Here is a 26,663-nt window from a genome sequence, read left to right as displayed (position 1 = left end):
AGGAAGGTTAGGTAAAAATCACAGGATTGGGGATAAATAGAAAAAATTGGCCAGTAATCACTGGGGTTGGTGGCTCACAATCAGCACTCAACAAAACTTAGTCAAAGTGGGTAAAATATAAAGTAACATTTTATGGTTTGTGTTCTCACATTGATTTCCTCATAGCTTGGCTTTTAAAACCATTGTTTCAACCAGCATTTAGAACAGGTTTGCTTTTTGTTTCTGCCTACCTTTTAAAAACGACTTTATTAGCCATAAAATTATGACACAGGATTTATTTGGGATTCTGGCTCTGACATTTTCTGCAAATGTGGTAAACAGTGATGTCTAACTCAGAATTATTTTGACAATTGCGTGCAATATTTAAAAGCTACTTAGGTTGTTACAATATTACAATAATTTAAAACTTCACAATCTTTGGGTGACAAGGTAGAAAATAAAGGATAGGAAAGGAATCTGAAAGAGTCTTGGCCAAGTGATGATCAAGTTCTAACTAGAGAAATATTTGTGAAATTGGGCTTTAGAATTACCAGATGATGTGTTTATCTGCAGGGTCTGAGATAAGGAAATGGGTTGCAGACAAGGAGATCCTAGAGTCTGTCTGGATTACTTGATGAATAATGCTGCCTGTTCTGTGTTGAGTTGGGAAAATGAACTTTAACAAAGTTTTACTTTCAGAGACACTGCAGGTAAGTTTTCATGGAGCCATCTGCAAATACTTCATTCCTCACACCTTTTCGTCTGAAGACCCAAGGTGAGTACAAGCAGTCATCTATGACTGTCTGTCATTTATTGACCTTTATTAAAGTGCATGTTCTATAAAACTATAACATCTTTTAGACACCAGTGTTCTGGTTAGTTGTTATGTTCATATTTACATTAAACCTGTAATAATTGGTAATATTAGATGATTTATGAAGCTTGTGATGATTATCAATGTTTGGAGGATTGGAAAATAATCTGTGTTTTTGTTGGGGGATAGAAGAAAGGAATTAAAGAGAGGAGAAGCATTTATTGATTGTTCTATGAACTTAAATAGCTGTGTACTCTCCATGTAAAAAAATTAAATCATACATTTTTTTCAGTTAAAGACATGAAATTGAAAAAAGTTAGCTACTTTTTAGTGAAAGCTGGTGTCTAGAGATATGCTAGGAGAAGTTGAAGGTATATTATGAATTTAATTTTCATAAGTGATTTTTCTTAGTATTGTTTCCAGATGGTTTTAGTAGATTTTAATCTTTGAAATTATCTCTAATATGACTAAGTAACTGATGTGATTCACAGTTTAGTTTCTGCTGCAGAAAGTAGCAAATAAACATTATTGAAATCATATATTCTTCAAACTTCCGTGAGCGCTAAATCTCTATTTCTTCTCTGTCCTTCACCGTCCCTTTTGTCTCGATTTCTGTCTCTTCTCAAATACTGGGCCATCGTTCAGACAGTTGCATGGACCAATATGTTTAGGGGACTTATTTGGCATGATCATTTGCTATTTGTAATCATTCAACAAAGCATAACATAGAAAACTTAAAAGTTACTTTGATGTTATAATATTACAAAGATTAAGAAATGTCATAATCCTTTTGGTGACAAAGTAGAAAATAAAGGATATGAGAAGAATTTGAAAGAGTCTTGGCCAAGAGATGATCAAGTTCTAACTTGAGAAATGCTTGTAAAGTTGGGCAATAGCATTACCAGATGGTGTGATTGTCTGGAGGGTGTGAAATAAAGAAAAGGGATGAGAATGGGGATCCCATAGTCTGTCTGGATTACTTGGTGGATGGTGCTTGTAATGATTGGTAATATTAAGTGATCATATGAAGCTTCTGATGAATGTCAGTGTTTAGAGGATTGGAAAATAATCTGTGATCTTATTGATGGAAAGAGAAAGAGAAGAGAGGCCTTTGTTGACTGTCCTATAACCTTGAAACAGCTGTCTACTTTCCCTGTGAAAAAATTAAATCATGCAGTTTTTCAGTTGAAAGACATCATATTGAAAAGAGGATTGTTAACTAGTTACTTTTTGGTGAAAGTTGATGTCTGAAGAGATACTAGTAGAAGTTGAAGGTATACTAATGAAGAGTAATTTGATTTTCCTAAATAGGTTCACTTATTGTTTCCAGTTGGTGCAAATAGATTTTCTCTTTGAAATTATCTCTTATATGACTGAATAACTGGTAAGAGACACAGATTAGGTTCTGCTGCAAAAATTAGAAATGAAATATTATTGAAATCACATCTTCTTAGAAGTTAAGTGAGTTCTAAATTCCTATTTCTTCTCTGTCCTTCTCCACCCCCATTTCTCAGTTTGTGTCTCTTCCTCTCTCCTCAATTATTGGGCCAAAATTCAGATAAAATAACTTAAATAAAAAGAAAATACAGCTCTTTTAATAAAAAGATGTCAAGATCACATCCATAATTCCATTCATCTGTTTGTCACAGGGATCAGTGACAAGGCCAGGTAAAAATCAGGATTGGTGATTAAAAAAAAAAAGGGCCACTAATTACTGTTTTTTTTTTTGCACACAATTAGCACTCAGCACAAGTTAGTCAAAGCAGGAAAATAAAGAAATACAAAGTAGTTTTTTATGGTTTGTGTTCTCACATTGGTTTCCTGATGGCCTGGCTTTTAAAACTGTTGCCTTCAACCAATGTTGAGAATAGCTTTGCTTTTTGTTTCTTTCTACTTTTTTAAAAAACTATTTTATGAGATAAAATTGCTTCTATGATTCCTTATAGATATTTTAGATGAAAAGTGAACTCTCATGTTGATTGTTAGTTGGCAAATGCCTTCCCTTCTCCTTATTTCATTATTAAGGAGGCTGCTATTGAGTTCATGATTAAGACATTTGACCTTCATCAAATATTAACCAATTGCCTACTTGATTTCAAACTGGCCCAGGGTTACTTTGTGGTTCTGGCTGTCTCATTTCCTGCAAATGTGGTAAATAATGATGTCTAACTCAGAATTATTGTGAAAATTGCATGGAGTAGTATGGGTTTGGGGACTTATTTAGAATGGTCATTTGCTATTAGTAATCATTCAACAAAGTATAACATAGAAAATTTAAAAATTACTTTGGTTGTTATAATATTACAAAGATTGGAAAAAATCACAATCCTTTTGGTGACTAGGTAGAAAATAAAGGGTCTGGATCAGTCTGTCTGGATTACTTGGTGGATGGTGCTGCCCCTTCTGTGTTGGTTGAAATATGAGCTTTAACAAAGTTTACTTTCAGTGACACTGCAGGTAAGTTTTCATGGAGGTAAGTTTTCACAACTATCTGTCATTTATTGGCCTTGTTCTATAAAATATAACAACTTTTAGGTACCAGTTTTGTGTTTGCTTGTTTTGTTCATGTTTCCGTATTAAACGTGCTGTGATAATTGGTAATAGTAAGTGATCATATGAAGCTTGTGGTGGTTGTCAGTGTTTGGAAGATGGGAAAAATAATCTGTGATTTTACTGAGGGTAGGAGATAGGAAGTAAAGAGAGGAGAAGCATTCATTCATTCCATGAACTTGAACAGCTGTTGACTCTCCATGTGAAAAAATTAAATCATACAGTTTTTCAGCTTAAAGACATAATATTGGAAAGAAGGATTTTAACTAGAGTAACTTTTTTAGTGAAAGTTGGTGTCCACAGATATTCTAGTAGAAGTTCAATATATATTTGTCAACAGTAATCCAGTTTTCATAAATATTTTTTCTTATTGTTTCCATATGGTATAAAAAAGACTTTTTTCTTTGAAATTATTTCTTGTATGACTAAGTAACTGATAAGATTTACAGTTTAGATTCGGCTGCAGAAATTAATGAAGAGATGTTATTCAAATCACATCTTAATAGAACATCTATGAGTTCTAAATCCCTATTTCTTCTCTATCCTTCTCCACCTCTTTTTCCCCAGTTCCTGTCTCTCCCTCTCTCTGGAAATACTGGGCCAAATTTCAGGAAAAATAACTTAAATACAAAGAAAATGCAGCTCCTTAATAAAGAGATGTCAAAATCACATTCATAATTCCATTGATCTGTCATGGTCCCCAGTGGCAAAGCCAGGTAAAAAAAAATCACAGGATATTTTAGGTGAAAGTGATTCTGTGTTGATTGTTACTTGGCAAATGCCTTCCCTTCTCATTGTCTTTAATCAGGAGGTGTTAGAGTGCTGGGGAGTTCATGACAAAGATGTTGGATCTTCAAGTACTTACCAAGAGTCTGCTTGATTTCAAAGTGGCTCATGGTTTCTTTGGGTTCTGGCTCTGGCATTTTCTGTAAATATGGTAAATAACAATGCCTAACTCAGAATATTATGACAATTACATGGAATAATATGTGTTCTGGACTTATTTAGCATGCTTATTTGCTATTTGTCATTCAATAAGGTGTAACATAGAAAACCTAAAAGCTACTTTGGTTGTTACAATATTATAAAATTAGAAAAATCACAATCCTTCTAGTGACAAGGTAGAAAATAATGAGTCACAGAGTTTTTGCCAGGAGATAATCAAGTTCTAACTAGAGAAATGTCTGTGAAGTTGGGCAGTAGAATTACCAGACAGCCTGACTCTCTGGAGGATGTGAGATGAACAAACAGGATGAAAACAGGGGACCCCAGGGGATCCCAGAGTACAGCAGTCATCTATGACTCTCATTTATTGACTTTTATTAATTTCCATGTTCTATAAACTAAAATGTCTTTTTAGTACTATTTTTTCCCTATTGTGTTCATATTCATATTAACCTACCTGTAATACTTGGTAATATTAAGCAATCACATGAAGTTTGTAAAGATTATCAATGTTTGGTGGATTGAAAAAATAATCTGTGATTTTATTGGGAAATGAGAGAAAGAAAGCAAAGAGAGGAGAGGCATTTATTGAGTGTCATATAACTTGAGACAACTGTCTGCTCTCCATGTATAAAACTAAATCATACAATTATTCAGTTTAAAGACATAATGTTGAAAGGAAGGATTCTAACTAGAATTACCTTTTAGTGAAACCTGGTGTATGCAGATACGCTAGTAAAAGTATAGTAGTCAAGAATAATCTAATTTCCATAAATAGGTTTCCTGATTATTGTTTCCAGATGGTATAAATAGATTTTCTTCTTTGAAATTATCTCTTATATGACTAAGTAACTGCTAATATTCACAGTTTGGTTTCTGCTGCAGAAATTAACAAAGTGATGTTATTGAACATGTCTTAATAGAACTTCTATGAGCTCTGAATCCCTATTTCTTCTCTGTTCTTCTCCAACTGTGTTTCTGACTCTCCCTTTCTCTGGAAATATTGAGCTAAAATTCTGGTAAAACAAATGCAAAGAAAATACAGCTCCTTTAATTATGCGATGTGAAGATCATATCTATAATCCATTTGCCTATCACAAGGTCCATTTGGCAAGGCCAGGTAACATAGAACTGGAGATAAGTAAAAATTGGCCTCTAATCATTAGGCTTATTGCCCATAGTTAGCATGCAACACAGTTAGATAAAGTGGGGAAAATAGGACAGGGGGTTACAAACTGCTCCAAGGAGAGGTCTTCAAAGGAGGCTCCCTAGTATGTCCTGTGGTCTCTGTTTCAGCAAGGGACAAGACAAACTAAGTGGAACGTCATCATCTGCTTCTCGGAGCCTCCAGCAGGGTCTGTCTGAACCAACTCTCTGCTGATGGAGTTGGAAACTCAGCAAAGAGCCTCTAAGTTTCTTGGCTTTTTAAGGAGTCTGTCAGTGGAGTGTAAGGGTTATGCTGCAGGTAGTCTTATCTATCAGTTGCTCCTTCTGTTCCAGCAACTCATGTTGCCAAATAAATTTCTTATCTAAAGATAAGACACTCACACTAAGACACTCACAGTCCTACAGCACATGTATTAATTTGTATTAAGTACTGGTTCCCTTTTGGTTATGACATGAGCTAGGTTAAATAAAATGCCTTGGTCTTACTTTCTTCTTTAGGATAAGTCAGCAAAGGTTTTCTATGAAGTACTATTTCTGAAGATGGTCTACCTGTGCGTCCAAAATGCTACACAAACACTGTGGTCTTAGAGATTCACGCTGCATGTGGCATTCTAAAGGCTCTGTGAGGATAGTCTAAAACAGTAACCAAAAAAAAAAAGGAAAAAGCTTAGCTTTGTTCAGTTTGGTTTTTTCAAACCTGTTTAATGATGTGCCATCTTTTTTATCTACTGTCTCAGAAACACTGAGATAGAAGATCACTGAAAATACGTTTTAGAGGTAAATCTTTATGAGAATTTTTCCAAGCCCTCTACAGAAACAAGGCATGCTTTAGTGAAGACTCTTAATTGCAACAAACAGGAATCTAGCCCAATTAACTTGAAAAGAAAATTCAGTAGATTACTTGAATTTGGGATGAAAATAAAGAGGAATAATGTTGCAGAATCTCAGGAATAAAATAAACCCTTGAATAAGCACTAGAAACCCTAAGATAAGCACTGGAATAAGAACAGGGTTCTATCTCCATCTTATACCTCTTGTTTCTTCTGCATGCATGTCTAAGCCTGGCATTATCTTCTTTCTTAGTCCACATGATTGAAAGCTTGATTACAGCAAATTCCAACTTTACATGTTCCCATTAATTCTCCTGGAGAAACCCTCCATAAATTTTTTTTGGCTCCAGTATGACATTTTTGTGAAGAGAGCTGATTGCCCAGCTTGAGTCAAGGACCCATCCCTGGGCATATTGCCTGTTATAAGATAAATAAGGTCCTCTTATTAAAACATGTATTGTAACATGTTTGTCACATTATTATTATGTTATTTTATTATTGTAATATATGCATTATCACATTATTGTATAATATACATACATTTATTTATTATAAAACGTTATTTTGATGTGTAAACAGAGCAAGGAAAAGTAAGGTGCTTCCCATAAATGGGGTAGTGAACTGGACACAGAACACAATAGCTGTAAGCGTTTTGGTCAGTTCATGGTGTTCTCACAGCAAGAATACTGAAGTGGTTTGCCATTGCGTCCAGTAGTCATGTATCGATGTGAGAGTTGGGCTGGGCTGTAAAGAAAGATGAGCGCCAAAGAATTGCTGCGTTTGAACTGTGGTGTTGGAGAATTCTCTTGAGAGTCTCTTGGACTGCAATGAGATCCAACCAGTCCATCCTAAAGGAGCTCAGTCCTGAATATTCATTGGAAGGACTGATGCTGAAGCTGAAGCTCCAATAATTTGGCCACCTGATGCAAAGAACTGACTCCTTGGAGAAGACCCTGATGCTTGGAAAGATTGAAGGCAGGAGGGCAAGGGGACAACAGAAAATGAGATGGTTGGATGGCACCACCAATTCGATGAACATGAGTTTGAGCAAGCTCCAGCAGTTGGTGATAGATAGGGAAGCCTGGTGTGCTGCAGTCTACGGGGTTGCAAAGAGTTGGGCATGACTGAACTGAACTGAACTGAACTGAATACACATAAACAGTGATCAGTGATATTAATTGTTTAATTTGCTATTTTTGCTATGCATGCAATCTTCCCTTCTGGATATTCTGTGCTTCATTGCTGACCCAGTCGATTTCCTAGAAATCAAAAGCTTGTGAGATTTGTTTCTGACTTGCTTTTGCTAGTCAACTTTGTTCTAAAGTATAAACTACAGTTTTGTCTCAGAACACCATCACAATTTCTGGGGCCAACTACCTAAGTGCTATAGTGGAAGGTCCAGACCCCTGAATTGATTACATGCTTTTTCCTATTTTAGTTTACCCTTAAAAATATCACTGTTTATTCCTGCTTGGATTCCCATGAGAATAAATATCTATTTTCTTTCTTGTCAGATTTCCTGAATACATTCTTTGGTGCCACACTCATTGATTCTGTCCCCTAAGAGAGCAAATTTTAAATTTATCATCTAAATTCTGACATATGAGAGTAAAAGTGTGCATTATTAACTAATAATTATGCCAGGACTACAGACGTATAGTGAATCTGTCCTAAGAAAAAGAGGTTGAATGATTACTTTTATGAACTTTACAGAGTATTGCTATCTGTTCAGTCTTTCACTAGAACTTCTCTTCCAGTCAATATCTGCTCAGTCTTTGACTAGAACTTCTATTGTTAACAGTGGTTTAAAATTTTATAACACTAATTATAATAGCTGCATTTATTGACCTATAAGACAGGAATATCAATAACCTCAGATATGCAGATGACACCACCCTTATGGCAGAAAGTGAAGAGGAGCTAAAAAGCCTCTTGATGAAAATGAAAGTGAAGAGTGAAAAAGTTGGCTTAAAGCTCAACATTCAGAAAATGAAGATCGTGGCATCCGGTCCCATCATTTCATGGGAAATAGATGGGAAACAGTAGAAACAGTGTCAGACTTTATTTTTTTAGGCTCCAAAATCACTGCAGATGGTGACTGCAGCCATGAAATTAAAAGATGCTTACTCCTTGGAAGAAAAGTTATGACCAACCTACATAGCATATTCAAAAGCAGAGACATTACTTTGCCGACTAAGGTCCATCTAGTCAAGGCTATGGCTTTTCCTGTGGTCATGTATGGATGTGAGAGTTGGACTGTGAAGAAGGCTGAGCGCCGAAGAATTGATGCGTTTGAACTGTGGTGTTGGAGAAGACTCTTGAGACTTCTGGACTGCAAGGAGATCCAACCAGTCCCTTCTGAAGGAGCTCAGCCCTGGGATTTCTTTGGAAGGAATGATGCTAAAGCTGAAGGTCCAGTACTTTGGCCACCTCATGCAAAGAGTTGACTCATTGGAAAAGACTCTGATGCTGGGAGGGATTGGGGGCAGGAGGAGAAGGAGACGACAGAGGATGAGATGGCTGGATGGCATCACAGACTCGATGGACGTGAGTTTGAGTGAACTCCAGGAGTTGGTGATGCACAAGGAGGCCTGGCGTGGCGTGCTGCGATTCATGGGGTCACAAAGAGTCGGACATGACTGAGCGACTGAACTGAAGACATATAAAGGATTATGCTAATCCTATATATGCAATTGATTTATCCTCATGTGAAGTACTACAAAGTATTTACCATAATTGTGGCTGTTTTTATATATGAAATAGTATTACTTAGAAGTTAGTTCTTTGATACCAAGTTTATTCCTATAGTTTGTGGTGTTGATGTTTAATGGATTTTGATGAAATTGAGAGAATTTTAGGTTGGATTATTCTTCTGAGACATATTCTCTCCCTCTAATGAGATAAATAAAATGGTTCCTAACTTGGAAACCAATTGTGCAACTTGCTTGGATAGATAAGAGAGTAGGTAAGAACCCCCAAGTGGGTGGTAAAACTCATGTGGCAGACACTGTCTCTAGGAAGAGTAATTCAATAGAGAGTTTTATCAAGGATAGCAAGAAATGGGTGGACCATATGTCCAGGGCCAGAAAAAAAAGATTATGGTGGCTACACCAACGTGAAAGTCCATAGGCGGTACTTGAAGCTGAAGGAAGAAGAAACAGGGGCTGCAGAGACAAAATAAAACCCTGCCTCAGTTGAGGAGTATAAAATATTATCCAGAGCAAGAGAGTATTCTCTGATGATCCTGCTAAGTCAGACTTCTTGCTGACCATCCCTCAGACCCATGGCCCAGAGCTCATCCCACAAAACCTCCCATGTTGCTTGTTTGTGTTGGACACACAAAGCTTTCCTGTTGCACTCCTCCTGGATTAGTACCTAACTATATGTGAAGTACAGGTTTTATATGTCATTTCCTTTTCTTATTGAACATATATGTTAATTTTCAAGCAGACTTACTAAAGAGAAATCTTTTATTTATTTTTTTAATTTTTTTTAGTTTTTTATTTTTTAAATTTTACAATCTTTAATTCTTACATGCATTCCCAAACATGAACCCCCTCCCACCTCCCTCCCCATAACATCTTTCTGGGTCATCCCCATGCACCAGCCCCAAGCATGCTGCATCCTGCGTCAGACATAGACTGGCGATTCAATTCACATGATAGTATACATGTTAGAATGTCATTCTCCCAAATCATCCCACCCTCTCCCTCTCCCTCTGAGTCCAAAAGTCCGTTATACACATCTGTGTCTCTTTCCCTGTCTTGCATACAGGGTCGTCATTGCCATCTTCCTAAATTCCATATATATGTGTTAGTATACTGTATTGGTGTTTTTCTTTCTGGCTTACTTCACTCTGTATAATCGGCTCCAGTTTCATCCATCTCATCAGAACTGATTCAAATGAATTCTTTTTAACGGCTGAGTAATACTCCATTGTGTATATGTACCACGGCTTTCTTATCCATTCATCTGCTGATGGACATCTAGGTTGTTTCCATGTCCTGGCTATGATAAACAGTGCTGCGATGAACATTGGGGTACATGTGTCTCTTTCAATTCTGGTTTCCTCGGTGTGTATGCCCAGAAGTGGGATTGCTGGGTCATAAGGTAGTTCTATTTGCAATTTTTTAAGGAATCTCCACACTGTTCTCCAAATTGGCTGTACTAGTTTGCATTCCCACCAACAGTGTAGGAGGGTTCCCTTTTCTCCACACCCTCTCCAGCATTTCTTGCTTGCAGATTTTTGGATCGCAGCCATTCTGACTGGTGTGAAGTGGTACCTCATTGTGGTTTTGATTTGCATTTCTCTAATAATGAGTGATGTTGAGCATCTTTTCATGTGTTTGTTAGCCATCCGTATGTCTTCTTTGGAGAAATGTCTATTTAGTTCTTTGGCCCATTTTTTGATTGGGTCGTTTATTTTTCTGGAGTTGAGCTGCAGAAGTTGCTTGTATATTTTTGAGATTAGTTGTTTGTCAGTTGCTTCATTTGCTATTATTTTCTCCCATTCAGATGGCTGTCTTTTCACCTTGCTTATATTTTCCTTTGTTGTGCAGAAGCTTTTAATTTTAATTAGATCCCATTGGTTTATTTTTGCTTTTATTTCCAGCATTCTGGGAGGTGGATCATAGAGGATCCTGCTGTGATTTATGTCTGAGAGTGTTTTGCCTATGTTCTCCTCTAGGAGTTTTATAGTTTCTGATCTTACATTTAGATCTTTAATCCATTTTGAGTTTATTTTTGTGTGCGGTGTTAGAAAGTGATCTAGTTTCATTCTTTTTACAAGTGGTTGACCAGTTTTCCCAGCACCACTTGTTAAAGAGATTGTCTTTACTCCATTGTATATTCTTGCCTCCTTTGTCAAAGATAAGGTGTCCATATGTGTGTGGATTTATCTCTGGGCTTTCTATTTTGTTCCATTGATCTATATGTCTGTCTTTGTGCCAGTACCATACTGTCTTGATGACTGTGGCTTTGTAGTAGAGCCTGAAGTCAGGCAAGTTGATTCCTCCAGTTCCATTCTTCTTTCTCAAGATTGCTTTGGCTATTCGAGGTTTTTGTATTTCCATACAAATCTTGAAATTATTTGTTCTAGTTCTGTGAAAAATGTGGCTGGTAGCTTGATAGGGATTGCATTGAATTTGTAAATTGCTTTGGGTAGTATACTCATTTTCACTATATTGATTCTTCCGAATCCATGAACATGGTATATTTCTCCATCTATTAGTGTCCTCTTTGATTTCTTTCATCAGTGTTTTATAGTTTTCTATATATAGGTCTTTAGTTTCTTTAGGTAGATATATTCCTAAGTATTTTATTCTTTTCGTTGCAATGGTGAATGGAATTGTTTCCTTAATTTCTTTTCTACTTTCTCATTATTCGTGTATAGGAATGCAAGGGATTTCTGTGTGTTGATTTTATATCCTGCAACTTTACTATATTCATTGATGATCTCTAGTAATTTTCTGGTGGAGTCTTTAGGGTTTTCTATGTAGAGGATCATGTCATCTGCAAACAGTGAGAGTTTTACTTCTTCTTTTCCAATTTGGATTCCTTTTATTTCTTTTTCTGCTCTGATTGCTGTGGCCAAAACTTCCAGAACTATGTTGAATAGTAGCGGTGAAAGTGGACACCCTTGTCTTGTTCCTGACTTTAGGGAAATGCTTTCAATTTTTCACCATTGAGGATAATGTTTGCTGTGGGTTTGTCATAGATAGCTTTTATTATGTTGAGGTATGTTCCTTCTATTCCTGCTTTCTGGAGAGTTTTTATCATAAATGGATGTTGAATTTTGTCAAAGGCCTTCTCTGCATCTATTGAGATAATCATATGGTTTTTATTTTTCAATTTGTTAATGTGGTGAATTACATTGATTGATTTGCGGATATTGAAGAATCCTTGCATCCCTGGGATAAAGCCCACTTGGTCATGGTGTATGATCTTTTTAATGTGTTGTTGGATTCTGATTGCTAGAATTTTGTTGAGGATTTTTGCATCTATGTTCATCAGAGATATTGGCCTGTAGTTTTCTTTTTTTGTGACATCTTTGTCAGGTTTTGGTATTAGGGTGATGGTGGCCTCATAGAATGAGTTTGGAAGTTTACCTTCCAAGAGAAATCTTTTAAAGTACTCAGACGATTGTGTTGCCAGTCAACATGCATGCAGTTCATCTCAACACTGTTTCAGTATTCAAATTTGGTGAGCATCCTGACCATGAGAATGGGATTTATTTTCTCCATCATGTTATATTCAGAGGGGTTTTCACAGATAAGTTGCATAACTAAATTTGTCTCTTACTTAAAATATACCATAATGAAGTGCATGCTTAAATCAGAACACCAATACCCCATATCCTTGTTTTTGAATTCAGTTCAGTTCAGTTGCTCAGTCCTGTCCAACTCTTTGTGACCCCATGAATCACAGCATGCCAGGCCTCCCTGTCCATCACCAACTCCCAGAGTTTATCCAAACTCATGTGCATTGAGTTGGTGATGGCATCCAGCCATCTCATCCTCTGTCATCCCCTTCTCCTCCTGCCCCCAATCCTTCCCAGCATCAGGGTCTTTTCCAATGAGTCACCTCTTTGTATAAGGTGGCTAAAGTATTGGAGTTTCAGCCTCAGCATCAGTCCTTCCAATTAACACCTAGGACTAGATTTTTGAGTTAGTATGTGGTAAAGCAAAGTGAAAAACAAAGACTCAGGAATAACATATGTGAGTATTTGAAACAATTTTCAAGTGAGGAGGAACACAAAAATCCCTCCTTTCTTTGAAAGACATTAAATTCAGTTTAGTAGTTTAAAGCTATCTTTCAGCAATTGTGTTTTAGTATATGTTATTCAGCAACTTTTCATCAAAATATGTCACTTTTCACTTAGTGAGTCCCTATAAACATTGTTTAAGAATTAAATCTAAATAGTAATTCACATTTTTAGAAGGAATTATATAAATGCCAGCAGTCTTGTCTAATTTATTAAGGAAGTTTTACTGGATAAATGCATGTAACAGGTAGGAAATAGAGAATATTTCAGGTATTACCCTGAATAAAAATGTTCACTACAGAGCAGGGATTGTGTCTTTAATTAGCATTGAGCTTTATATAGATAGCGTCAGAAATAAATAACAAAAAAACCCCAAGTATTTGAATTCTGAAGATGTTTAATACTATATTATGGCCACTTGAGATTAGACAATAGATATCAAAATATCTAAGAATGTCTCTTGGTACATCCTCCCCCCAAAGCTCAAAATGTCTTATGGTCCTTAGTCCCACTATCTCACTCTGAAGATCAGCACTGTCAAGGAATTTGCCCATAATCATGCAATAACTAAATCCAGTTTTGTATAGCGTTTTTTCCACTCTCTTGTGTGAAGTGATAAATGTTATGTGTTATCTATAGGCAACCTATTCTGCTGGTTTGTCATTTTTAAAATACATCAAAGTATTTTATTTCCAACAAGATCCTAAGTTCCTGGAGAGAAAACATTTCCTTATACTCATTTCAGTATGTCCCCCTAATACCTGGCACAATCTTGAAAAAAAACAGAAGAAAATGGATATTAATCATCATAACATTGTATTCATTTAGGTCACAAATATTCATGGAGCACTGGCCATATGGATGAGCAGTGTTTAAAGCACTGTGGACGCAGCAGAAAATAAATGATGCTTTTATGGAATGTATGACTTATCAATTCATTTGATTCAAAGATCTTACTGAACACTGACTAGACACCAGGTACTGTGCTCTTAGTAAGAATATAAAAGTGAAAATTTAGTCCATTTCATATCTCAAGAAACTTTTAGTGTAGTTGGATAAATGAATCATTGTGCTCCAATGCTGTGATAGAGATAAACACAGGGGTTCAGGAAGCACCAGTGATGGACCCCAGTTCACATCTGGGCAGAGAGCAATACAGAAATGCTTCTTGGAGGATGTGATGCTTACGCTGACATACAAAGTACTAGATTGCTTTGCAGGTGGGGAGACTAATATTAGAGAGGGTGGAGGTGGTGGAAGTGGGAATTGAGAGTGGAGAGTCAGTCTAGGCAGACCCAAGGGCATGTGCAAAATCAGATACTGAGGGCATATCCCGTGACTAAGTGAAAACAGTTCAATATTGAATAGTTCAATATGGCTGGATAATAGAAACGTAGACAAGAGAAGCTGCCAAGGGGAGGCAAAGACTGATCACAAAGAGCTTTGAACACCTGTGAAACAGTGCAGTCTTTTTCTAGAGGGTAATTGGAAGCTATTATGATCAATACAGACTAAAGCAGTAAACTGTATTCTGAGGCATAAATAAAATGTCTTCTCAAATTCTATAAACACATGAACAATTTTTGTGTTCAGGACATTCCACTAGATTTGTAGAGAGCATAAAAACATTGAAGTATTATAAATCTTATCCTCAGTAAATTTGCAATTTATTAGAGGGCACAAGCTAAGTACACAAATGAACACATAAAATTGGAATGCAATCAGAATCCCAAGAGACAAGTTCTAAAGGACGGAAAGAAACCACATTATTTTGATGAAAGGTGGAAGCTTCAGGATTATGTCTGCATCGGGTTTTGAAGGATGGGTTTCATTTCAACAAAGAGAATTAGAGGAGCAGTCATGAACATGAAGCATGCAGTAATATGGAAAATTAGAAAGCAAACCAAAGTAAAGGTTATGGATCAGCCAGAAACCAAATTTTGTCTTGAGTGTGTAAAAGTGTGTGTGTAAAATTTGAAACTGTAAAGTTCGAGTGAGTGAAGTTTGTTGAGGGGATTAACTTCGCAGCTTGCCTGGCTTCTCTCAGCAAAACTCTGACCTCAGACCTAGGTCGTAGGTGGCTTCTTGCTGTCATTCAGATCTCAGGGCAAATATTTGCTCCAGAAAGACTCCTCCTACTTAGGTACCTCAAATGGAAGCTTCTATTTATCCTCTATCATGACACCCTGCTTTGTTTTATTTTCCTAATTTTTTTTTCCTGATAGACCTCCCATTTTTATCATGTAAGTGGAATGAGTATGGTTTGTACATATTTCACTACTATAGCATAGGTACATATATGTAAGTTTGTACATATTTGCATGCCTGTAACAGGCCCCCAATACCTATTTCTGGAATGTGTGAAATAATTGACCAAATCAATAAGATCAGAAAACAGTTTGAGGCTCTAGCACAGAAAGCTTGCAAGCCAGGCAGAGATGCTCGCTAGAGCAGTGTCTGTAGAAGTCTTTGCTGAGGGAATGGTCTGACCGGAGTTCTATTTCTGAACACCTGGAAGCCCTGAACAAGTTGGATTCGAGACTGAAAGATCAAAGGGAAAGGAAACATCCAGAAGCTTCCATAGGAGCTTTGGCAGAAGAGATTGAGCACCAGAGCACGGACTATCACAGTTGAATTAGGAAGAAGGAGAGGTGGACCAGCTAGAATGGCCGGATTTAGTGGCCTTGACTCAATGTGCAAGCAAGAAAGTTAAGGAACAGTCTCAAAGTTCTGGAGTCAATAAATAAGATAGCAGTGAATCCAGGGATATTTTGAGTTTACAGTGTGGTGAAACATTCAGATGATGACATCCACTTGGAAACTCAGCTGTTGAGTCAAGAAGAGAATTAGGGCCGCAGACCCACACCTGACAACTGATTTATGGAGGTGAGTCCTGGCTTCCCACTCATAGCCATCCTTCCAGCAGGAAAACCTTTCAAAAGTATCAGCAAAACTCAGGAGTTAAGCGCACTTATTACTGCCTTCCCTGTATCATTTTTTTTCCCCCAGCTGACAGAAGCGTTTAAGCTACTTGAGCTCAAGATACACAACCTGATATCACACTCTATTCCTCCCTTCTCTGGCAGGTCACTTTTTCCTGATGCACAGTCATGTTCAGCCTCATGCATGCCTGCACAGCTTCTCTCAGATCTCTCCTTGGCAGAGGTATTTTGTTTGATTCAGTACCTGAGACTTTACTATGATTTCTCCTCCTTTCAGGAGACAGTCTGCTCTCATGATTCATCTCTCTATATTTTGCGTTCCTTCTGCTGCTAAGTCGCTTCAGTCGTGTCCGACTCTGTGCGACCCCATAGACAGCAGCCCACCAGGCTCCCCCGTCCCGGGGATTCTCCAGGCAAGAACGCTGGAGTGGGTTGCCATTTCCCTTTCCAATGCATGAAAGTGAACAGTGAAAGTGAAGTCACTCAGTCATGTCCAACTCCCAGCAACCCCATGGACTGCAGCCCACCAGGCTCCTCCGCCCATGTGACTTTCCCAACTCCATTTCCTTTATCCAAAAGTGTGTTGTGACTTATTCCTCTGTTTAAGGCAGATACATTGGATTCATATAAAGTGGAAGCCATGTGCAATTTTAAAGAAAGAGATTGGTGAGGGAAATGGGTGTGTGCTTAATGATATGGGTGGGCTGTGGTACCACCAGGAACTGAAAAATGATTGGATGGAACTCTTAGTATAGAAAGTAGGGCTCAGTCTTTCTGTTGAAGAGGAGCTAAAATAATGACTGTAGATTTTTAATAATTTGATTTAATCATTTAATTTTTTGATATGGATATTTCTGTGAGACTGCAGTAAAAAAGAGAGCAAAACAAGGCAAAAAGTATCAAGAAATGGGTAAGTTTATAAATTAGGATATAGAAACAGAAAGGGAGCCAGGTCAGAGATAGAGGAACCAGAATAGAATAGTGTTGATGAATAATGATAATGATGATGAGTAATATTTATTATCCTTTTACCAAGGACCTGCTATAGATATAATCACTTTATACATATTATTCTTTTAAGTAATGTCCCATTATTTTAATGTACATTGGATACTGGAGGTTTTAAAATTAGAAAAGTTCAGTAGCTTTACAAGGTCACAGAGCTAGTGTGTGGATATGCCTATTGGTTGGTTGGACTTCAGACTTCCAAGCCAGTAGTCAGTAGGCTAAAGCAAAAAAGGCAAAAAAAAAAAAAAAAAGTTTGAAAAGAAAAGAGAAGGGCAGGCAAGTGTCTTAAATGCTGCAAATAATCAGTGAAAATAACGACAGGGGAAAAGGCCGCTGGGTTTGGTAATTAAAATGTCATTATTAATCCTTGAGAGAGCAATATTTTTAAGAAAGAAGGAGTGTCAGAAATCAGATTGTATCCTATAGAAAAGAAAATGGTGTTTCCTGTAAATGAGAAATATTAGGGAAGCTGAAAACAAAGTAATAGTGAACTGAGCATTCAATTCAAATTCCCATTTGATTTTTTATTCCAGATTTTCATTTATACATGCAATATGCTAACAAATACACATTAAAAAAGTTGTAATTCATTTAAATCTTTCAAAATACTTTGTTCTAATCTTGATGAGTAAAGAGAGAATGATAATCATGGACTAGCTAATTTAAGCTGCATGCTAAGGGCCAATGTTCGGGGTAGAGCAATTTTTAAGAAGAATAGCAAGGATTGCTTTAAAAAATGTAAGTTAACACTGTGCAGAGGGTCTTCCATTTATCTTCATTTCTGAGGTCAGAAGCTAAATTCAGTTGTAATTCACAATCTGGCAGGAGAGTGACCTTTAAGGTGAGCTGTTTCAGTCTCCAACATGTCCTTGTATGTTCTTAGTTTAAATGCCAATACCTTCAGTAATAAGACTGTCTTTTTTGTTAAAATTTTGTTGCGATCATCATATATACATATTTCATTTTGGACATAGATAACTTTTAAAAAGTAGTATCTGTGTTTGACTCTAGTTTCTATTTTTATGGCACAGAATAAGTTTAAATGTCATTGGACATATATTTACATAAAATTCAGTCTTATTTCTTTGCGGAGGTATGAGAGATCAATTGGGTCTTAAATTTGCAAAAGATGCTGGTTCCCCAAGATGAGAGTAATGGCAGATAAATTGGGTTTCCCACTGTGGAACTCCCCAGAGATTTGTGCTGTAATACAGAGTGGAAGGGTTGCCTTGGAGAATTTTCTTGCTAAAATACCTATTTCTGCACTTACTTACTTATATGACTATCTGCCATGAATTAGGGAATATAGAAATTTAAAAGAATAAGCTGAACTGTAAGAATATGCTATAACTGAAGATCTTTATATTTTGAAGATTAAGCAACATATAAATGAATATAGGAAAAGTGCTTTATCTGAGAATTAGAATCTTTGAAAAAGATAAAAATGTGCAATAGTTTAAATATGGATGTGAACTTAGAATATTTGTAATAAAATCCTCTTTTTGGTGGCAACAAATAAGTTATTATTTAACTTATGTGGAATTACCAAGACTATGTACCTTTAAGCTATTATGGTTTATTGATGAGCCTCTAGTGATTTTGGAGTTCTTAGGCTCAACTGAACAACAAATGTACCTTTAAAACAATCCAGGAGTCAACAGATTCAGAGGTAGAAGAATAAATAACGACTTTATTTCTTCGTTATTGTTTGGGAGGTCAGGAGAAAGACAATACAATTGATTTTGAATGCATATTGGCTTATATTACATTACATTCTAATTGATTGTGCTGATAATAGTAAATTGAACTCTACATTTTATTTGGTGTCAATGCCAAATTCTTGACAGTAATTAGTTCTTTGAATCAGCAGGAAGTATGGATAATTGTAAGTATTATTTTAACAATTTTTGTAGAATAATCAGTTTTTTTCATTCTGCTTTTTATTTCAACAGAAGATCTTATTGAATTAAGGGATATAGTCATGTTCAGTTCCTATTCATTATTAACTATAGAATGCCTAGCTTAAGGCTCCATGATCAGCCTCAAGTGAGATGTGCTGCCTTACTTTAAATTACTTCCATTAAAAAAAAGGAAAATATGTTCATGACAATAGTATCATAATTGGATTCTCACCTGAGTGTAGCTTTTAAAAGTGTTTTTAATTTGTTTTATCATTTAACTTTTTTGTGATGTTTCTGCCTCCCCCCTTTCTCCAAAATATAGCATACACACACACACACACACACACACACACACATTTATCTGCATTAAAAATAGTCTATATCTTGTCTACTAAAAGTAAATAGTTCCTTCTTTGTACCAAATAACCACTGATTCACAATGTTTATTGTTTAGTAGGTTTATACAGAAAACTGAGTTTATCATTAACATGCATCCAATTTTGTACTTGATTTATGGTCCCTAAAATGTTTTAAGTGAAAACTTCTAGTAATGTAAAGGGTTTTATAAGGAGGGTTCAATGGTCTCAGTTGAGTCTGAATCTTACCAGTATCTTCTGTAAGTCAGTCCAGTCATTGTGATCTCAGTTTGTGCCCTAGAATCAGTAGACTTCATTTCATCACTTATATTCCATCTCTTTATTCCATTTCTTATTTTAGGCATAATGTTGGTGTGCAGAACAACTGTGTGTGTGTGTGTATGTTTTTTTTAAGTTTTTCCATGCTAAACAGACAAGTTCTTTAAAAACTCTTGGAGTATTTACTGTTTTCTCTGTGCTTTGGATACCCTGGTTCTGCTTAAATTACTTCTCAAAAACTCTGCTGTGTAGTGTGATGGTTACAAATTTCCTCTCCAGCAATGTTGTTGTAGTTTGTTTGTGCCTTACCTATAATTAGGTTTGGAAGACTCATCCTATAAATGTTCTTTTCTAAATACTCCGGTCTTTATCACAGACACTGGGAAAAACAGGGAATCAGGCCAAAGGGAATAGTCACTTGGATAAACAGGTGAGCTTTGGTCTAAAACACTTCTTTGTTTAGAGACATTTGTGTTTTGTTCAGCAGATAAAAATGGCATGACTGTGATCTCAGAATATACCTGACATTTGAAAATTTGTAAGTAGTTATCCACCCTTAATCATCGACTTCATCCGACACCGGTGGAATAGCCAAGGAAGCTCAGTGGAATATCTCTGAAGTTTCCTCTGACCAATTGCAGATCAAGTGACTGAGTGAAAGTAGAATTTTAATTCTGAATATCAGACCTATAAGCGCGAATGAAATCCTAGAGTACTTAAACAATGCTGACCATTTATATGGCCTCTGGACATTGCTAAATAGTCCAACTTTTTACAAAAGGCAGAAAGTTTCCTCTGGTATTTCCAGAGTCTGAAAGTCCCCCTTAAACACTTTTTGTGTCTGTTAAGAACACGACTTTAGGAAATTATTATTAAAATATGTTCTTATATGAGAAGAAGGAGAAATAAGATATAAAAGAATAAAGGTATGGGTTTTTATGAGAAAGTCAGTGACAGAAGGCCTGAAATATGAGTTATCACATAAAGGACACTTATAATGGAGTAATGAAGGGTGGGAGGAGAGCAAAAGGGGCCTGGGCGTCAGGTCTGTGGTGAAAAGGAGGTGGAGTTGCAAAAAGAAAGCTCATTCCAAAGGGTGAAGGGCCCCCAATATCACATCAGTAATTACCTAAACCCCTCATCCAAAGCTTACAATTTTTCCCAACCCTGAAGGAACTTAATTCCTTCAACACAGCTTTCTTTTAAGTACAGTGGAACCAGTTTAGGAGATTGTTTTCTAAGATAAATATATTTTCTCAATATCAATGAGTTTTTGATTACTGTATTGTCAATTGCCTCATCATTTCTATTAGTATTTCTTCTACAACATAATATTATAAATGCTTCAAGTGATTCTAGTGATTAAAAAATTAAGCATAGGAAAAAGATTAAAAGAATCTGTATTAAATAATAGTATGAAGAATTAGTAGGTACAATATAGTTTTTAAAATATTCCAATGAAATGCTGGGCTCCGCAGGCAAAGTTACTAAGTCATTTTTGGTTATATAAAATAATCTATAACACGATAGATAGAGATATCCACTACAAGGGAATCGAACGAATTGGTCAAGAGGAAATTTCTCAAAATATACTCCAATTTCAAATGTCTGAAAAAGGTATGAGATCTGCTTACCAACTTTCAGGGAATGCTGAGGACAAAGGAGCATATTAAAAAAGCACCACATAGATAAACTCAGCCAATTTAGACTGAAATTACAGAATAAAAGATCCAGTGTCTTCAGCAAACACTGTGCAGAGGGGGTGTGGAGAGAGACAGAGAGAAAGAGAAAGATGAAGAGAGAACTATAGATTAAGGAGATAAGACTACAGTGTGTGGTCTATGATTTTATCCTGATTCAGAGGGATACATTAAATGCTATGTATGTGAAGCAATGTGTATAAAATATAATATTTATAAAATAATTATTAAATTTGAACACTGTCTATTAAAGAATCATCCTTAAGGCTTTTCAGTGTGAAAGCAATATTGTGTTTATGTTTTTTAAAAGTTCAGTTCAGTTCAGTCGCAGTCGCTCAGTCATGTCCAACTCTTTGCGACCCTTTTAGTTATCTTTTCAGAAATATGCAGTGAAATAGCTACTGATGAGATACTGTCATGTTTGGGAGTAGAAAACGTTGGGAGAATCAAATTAATCAGATTTTCCATGACTATTAAGGGTTGGATAATTAGAAGATGGAGTTGATTGTGCTCGTCTGCTTCCTTCTCTAAAGCTGTCAAATATATACGACAGTTGCAAAGTATATAAACACAACATATTCCTGAATCACTATTTTTCTATAGAAAATCTCTTCACAAAAGAAGAAAAAAGAACCTGAGAATTCACAACTCTTTCCTCTCAATCTTTATCTTTGGCAATCTTTAATGTTTTCATTGACCAAATATATATCTGTTACCTTGAGATGTATACACTATAGAACAGTCTCTAGCCATTAAAGATTACCTTGAGGGAAAAAAAAATAAAGCATGTAAAATGATCCTGAATTTCACTCAGGGAGACAGATCATTCCACGATTATGTTAAGGGAAAGATCACATTGTACAATGTTTGTGATATCAAATATGATCATTGCAAAATACCTTTAAAATATTTTTTTTAAAGAACATTCTAATTGCATTGAGTATTTCTAACTTAACTTTTTGGTTCTCAATTTTGTGTTTTCTGTTCTTTGTTTAATCTGTGAAACAGGATTTAAAATGATAAAAATTGTGTCCCTTTTTTTTCATTCTGTCCTAAGCCATGTTTTGTTGTCCATTTTCACAGCTTCTCTAAATCTTAGGTATTTATGATCATTCCTGTGTTTTATATATGAAGAAACAAACAAGGAGAAAAATGTACCCCAGAAAATGACTGTGCACATCTATGTTCTTACTTGGGGGCATTTTGAGGATGAATGTATCTGCGGAATGTGCTTCAAGTATTAGACAGTAATAGCAATCTTGATACATGTAAAGCAGCTTCATTTGCTTTAGCTAGTCACAAAATATCCCTTTATATATGGGCTTCCCAGATGGTGCTAGTGGTAAAGAACATACCTTTGACAATGCATGAGACATGGGTTCAAATCCCTGTGTCAGAAAGATCCCCTGGAGGAGCGCATGGCGATCCACTCTGGTATTCTTGCCAGGAGAATGCCATGGACAGAGGAGTCTGGTGGGTTACAGTCCATAGGGTCTCAAAGCAACACAACTGAAGTGACTTAGCACACACGCATCCCTTTATATATAATTGTTTGGTTACCAAGTTGATTAGTAGACAAAGATTAGTAGAAGATTTCAGATTCTGATAAAGTATTGGTAGAACTATTTTCACATTACCTTTTCAGAACAATTCCTGGGTAATATTCATAGAACTTTGGTTAACCTTGTTAACAAGAGTTTGACGTTTAATTTGCAATGACATGGCATACTCTTTCATCTATACATCAAATAAAATCTTTGCTAGACCTTTGCAGTTTGAAGGTATCATAAAAGAAGAGTTAAGTTGGAGCAGTGAAGAATGCCTCTCCCCAGAGGCTTGGATAAGAGAGTCAGACTGACTCAAGAGCAGAGAGAAATGAAGCAGCATTCGAGTAACAACATTGCTGTTCAATGCATTGCTGTTTGGTGCAGAAAAATACGGTATCAGCACTAATTCCAGAATATTCTTGCTTATATACTTAGAAAACGATTTATCCTGACTCTTTATTTTCCAGTAGTGCTTATGCTAGCTTCTACCAATGAGGAAACCTACTTGCAATTCTTTCAATGTTTTGCCTTTATAGTTTTTGCATTTTGCATGTTTCAAAGTAACCTAAGTATTTTTCTGTATTTTTCCTTAATGCTTTTAAAGTTTGGCTTTTAAAAAAATATTTCAGTTCTTCAAGCTTTTTTGAAATCTTTTTCAAAGTAGCAGAGTAAGATCATTATAAGAGATGAGCGGGATACAGGAGCCGACATTTTGTGAAATTTTATCTGGAGCCCCAATATTTTGAGATTTGTGTCTCTATGAAAATATCATTAATGATGGATGGACAGTACTAGGACAATACCATGATCCCAAGAAGAAAACTGCAGATTGCTGGGGAGGGAAAGTTTGGGTGAGGAAAGGGCACGATATGCCACAGTAGTAGCAGATCTCTCCACAAGATGGCGGTCATGGTTTAATAGTAGGTTTTAATTAGTATATTCAGAATTTACAGTGTTGACACTACAGAACACAAACAGATACTTGAAGGTTACATAGATAAATATGACAACTTTCTACAGTGTTTTGTAATCTAGTATATTTTCAGCAGATATATTTCTGACAAGCCCTTGGAGAAAACATAGTCAAACACCCAATGCATTCATTAGAGACCTAGAAGGGTTACGCCATAGTAACATGTTTAAACTAGACCTAGAAAAAGGCTACTTTCAATGGGATCAAATATAATTTAGAAATTATCCTCAGAAGGAACAAACTAATTTTTAATTGCTTAACTAAAGGCCCAAACAGAATTAAAAACTATTTAAGGAATGTAAGACCCAGGCATTCAACAGTGTAATACTTACAATATCCAGAATTCACTTTTTAAAGTAAACAGACAAAGAAGCAGGAAATGTGACCCACATCTGGTTAGAAAAAGGTCAATAGAAACTCATCATGTAGCTATAGAGGTGATGGAATTACTAGCAAAGATTTTGAAATAGCTACTATAAATATACTCAAAGACTTTAAAAGATGTAAATATGGAGGAGAGAAAAGGAAGATAATAATAAAGAACCAAACTTCTAGATTTTAAAAATATAATATCCAAAATTTAAAAATTAACTGAATACTTCTAGAGACAGATTAGACCCTGCAATAGGAAATGATTCATTAATATAAGGACATAGGAATAGAAACTATCCAAGTTGAAATACAGAGAAAAAAATAAGATAAACATATACTAAGTCTCAGTCAACTGTGGGAAAGAACCAAGAGCTTCCATATTATATGCAGTTGATGTCCCAGAAAGAGAGGACAGAGTCAGGGTAGATGCAGAAAGAAATATTTTCAGAAATAATTTCAATATATTTTTTCAAACTTGATAAAACATACAAAATCAAAGTCCCAATGATACTGATAAACCATAAGCAAATAAGCATAACACAAAATATATCTAGGGACACCATAATCAAACTGGAAAAAAAAAGGATAAAAACAGCAAGAAAAAAGATACCTATTATGTAGGGAAACAAACAAACTGCAAAATCTTAACCAGAAAGAATGAAATTCTGAAGTCAATGGAATGACATCTTAAAAGTATACAAACAAAATTCGAAACTGTTAATCTAAAATTACCTATCCAGTAAATGCTACTGTAAAAGGGAAGGAGTGTATAAACTTACTTGGAGCGCACAGAGTAACAAAATGTGTTTCTAATAGACCAGTACAATCTGAAATATTAATGCTATTTCTGCATGTCAAAGAGAAGTGATATAGGATGAAGGATTTAAACTACAGAAGTAGTATAGAAAATGTTAAATATTTTAGTAAATATAAATATAATTTTTAAATTTATCTTTTAAAATTTCTTTAAAAGATAACTGTTCAAAGTAAGTATAATAATGTATTTTACAGTTGCTAACGTAAACTTCAAATGTGTTACAAAATAAAGTCAGTGTACAGGTTGTCAAGAGGAAAGCATACTATTTGGAGATCTCTTACATTGTATGTTGGAGTAGGAAATGGCAACCCACTCCAGTATTCTTGCCTGGAAAATTCCATGGGCAAAGGAACCTGGTGGGTTACAGTCCATGGCGTCTCAAAGAGTTGGACACGACTGAGTGACTGAGCAGTGAGCGTGTACATTGTATGTAAAATAGTACAGATAATATTTATTTGAAGATATACCATAATAACTTGTGAAAGTTATTCAGTCGTGCCTGACTCTTTGCGACCCCATGGAATACACAGTCCATGGAATTCTCCAGGCCAGAATACTAGAGTGGGTAGCCTTTCTCTTGTTCAGGAGATCTTCCCAACCCAGGGATCGAACCCAGGTCTCCTGATTGCAGGCAGATTCTTTACCAGCTGAGCCAAAAGGGAAGCCCAACTTAACCATATATAAACTCTAGACCAACCACTACAAAAAGTAAATAAATAAAACATAGAATAAACTATTAATAAAGATTAAATCAAGTCACAAAACATTCTCAATTATTACCAAAAAAGAAAGAAAGAGAGTAAAAAAGGAACAAAGAGAAGATGGGCAAAACTAGAAAATAAAAGGCAGGATGATGTGGCAAAATGCAGCATTTTAATACTCAATGAAATAGAAATGATGTAAATAATCCAATTAAAATGAAAACTTATCAGAGTGAATACAAACAACATCACTTATAGGCTATCTAAAAGAAACAGCATTTCAATGTAAGTGATAGTTAAAGAGTAAAATAATTTACAAATTATACCATGAAAACAATAGTCAAATAAATTTGTATTAGCTATTAATATATTAATACCAAAGCAGACTTCATAAAAGCAGTATTACCAGTGACAAACAGAACAAACATTATTATACCATTTTAAATATGGATGCATGAAATTAGAGAGCTTCATGTATGAAACAAAAATGAGAAGCTGGTAAATCAACAGTGATATTTGAAGATTTCCACATTCTTTTATTTGTAATTGATAAGTAGTGTGAAAAATAGGTAAGTGTATAGAATATTTGAATATTTTTATTATTCTGACATAATTGACATTTATAAAAGAGTTCATCCAGCAGTGGCAGAATACACATTTTTTTCCAATTAAACCGAATAGTGTACTCTGATATCAGTATAAAAAACAAGTCCAGTGGTTCTTTTAAACAATAACACAAAAATCCTTAAAAATATTAACAAATTGAAAGTAGCAATATGCCAAAAAATGGTGATACAAAGAAAATGAAAACAGAAAAAATTACACTTCATCACAATTAAAACTCATCTTCATTCATATTTATATTAGAGGTTGCTAAGATTTTTGAAATATAAATACACAACTTTCAAAAATTTGAGGGACTATTTTGCCATCATGTTTTCACACTATGTCTGTCTCATTGTCCATGTGGGAATTCAATCACACATTTGTTAGACCTTTTGATACTGTCCCATAAGTTT

The 26,663-nt window shown here is 35.6% G+C and overlaps 1 long non-coding RNA gene across 1 annotated transcript in view; it reads left to right on the top strand.

Annotated features, from left to right (window-relative positions):
• LOC132658698 (uncharacterized) overlaps positions 1-26,663 on the top strand; it is a 727,669-nt gene that overhangs the window by 460,808 nt on the left and 240,198 nt on the right. Inside the window, exons 9-11 of the long non-coding RNA XR_009598629.1 lie at positions 679-4,059; positions 13,877-14,026; positions 16,135-16,213. This is a non-coding gene — a long non-coding RNA (uncharacterized LOC132658698). The remainder of the gene's footprint in view (positions 1-678; positions 4,060-13,876; positions 14,027-16,134; positions 16,214-26,663) is intronic.

The sequence above is a fragment of the Ovis aries genome, chromosome 26 (assembly GCF_016772045.2).
Source record: "Ovis aries strain OAR_USU_Benz2616 breed Rambouillet chromosome 26, ARS-UI_Ramb_v3.0, whole genome shotgun sequence".
NCBI classification, from domain to species: Eukaryota; Metazoa; Chordata; class Mammalia; order Artiodactyla; family Bovidae; genus Ovis; species Ovis aries.
This window is presented reverse-complemented; position numbering and strand designations above follow the sequence as displayed.